Here is a 1,443-nt window from a genome sequence, read left to right as displayed (position 1 = left end):
CTCTCTCGTCTCCTCATCTGCTCTCGCTCTGCTCTCCTCTTGCGTTGCTCTCCTTCGTTCTCTCTCATTCGCTTGCTCGTCTTTCTCTTCTCTCTCTCTCGTGCTCTTCTTTCTTCTCTCTCCTCGGATCTCCCTCTCTTTAATTATCTCTCTCTCCCCATTCTCTCTTTTCATTTTCGGTCTCTCATCTCTCTGCTAATTCTTCTCTCTCTCTTTCCTCCCCTCTGCTCTTTCGCGCTTCTCTCTCTCTCTCTCTCGCGCGACGCTTTCTCTCTTCCTTCATTCCCATCTCTCGCGAGGCAAGGACTCTCTTCTTCGTCCTGAATTCTCTCTCTCTCTCTACAGACGCGCGGCTCTATCTCTCTTTCTTCTCTGTGCATTCTGTTGTGTCTTCTTCTTCATCCAACCCTCAGGGCAGGCGAGATGGCCGCCCCTATTAAGTGGCGAATATACGGCTGCATCACATTACGTATCGGATTACGTCATCGGAAATACGTCATCCGGAATACGTCATCGGATTACGTCAGTAGGGCCGCTAGTGGTGTGTTTCTTTATCACGTAGCGTTGCAGGCGGCCGCCTCAGGGCGGACAGGAATGTATGCCTTCTTCCTATTGAAAATCAAAATTGAGAGTATGCAATTATGCGAATTCGGCCGCCAGCAGAGGCGTGTGCAAGTGTCGCGCGGCTTGTTATACCTTGACACTACAACTGCACAACAACACGCCACACGACGCACACACACACACAGCACGACGCAGCAACACAACACCGTACCACGACAGCCACACACACACGCACGCACGCACACACCCACACACACACCCACACACACATGCGCGCACGCACTCGCACGCACACACGCACGCGCGGTTGCACGCAAACGTACAGCCAGACACAACGACACGCGCACGCACGCACGCACGCTCGCACGCACGCACGCACGCACGCACGCACGCACGAACGCACGCACGCACGCACAAACACACACACACACACACACACCCCACACACACACACACACACACATATATATATATATATATTAGTGATTAGAGATGATATGAGAGAGAGAATGAGAGAGGGTGATAAAATTTGTGTACCTAACCTACCCACATTAAATTCACAATAGCGAGCAATGAAAATAGAAGAACCCTCCGGCTCACCTACTGATGTAAATTGTGATTCATTGTGAAATTGTGATTGTCATCACCACACGTGTGGTTACTGATAACAGCCCCTACCTGCTTACCTATTAAAGTTCTCTCCATCCTCGATGGTCTCAGGCAAGTCTCTATCCTTCGTCTCCGGCAGCAGAAGCGCCAGCAGGCTGGCAGCGACGGCAAACCCACCGAATATCAGCATGGGCAACGCCTTATTAATGTCCGCCTGCAAACACACACACACACACACACCCACACACACACACACACACACACACACAC

This window comes from Priapulus caudatus, unplaced genomic scaffold (assembly GCF_000485595.1).
Source record: "Priapulus caudatus unplaced genomic scaffold, Priapulus_caudatus-5.0.1 Scaffold1422, whole genome shotgun sequence".
NCBI lineage: Eukaryota > Metazoa > Priapulida > Priapulimorpha > Priapulimorphida > Priapulidae > Priapulus > Priapulus caudatus.
This window is presented reverse-complemented; position numbering follows the sequence as displayed.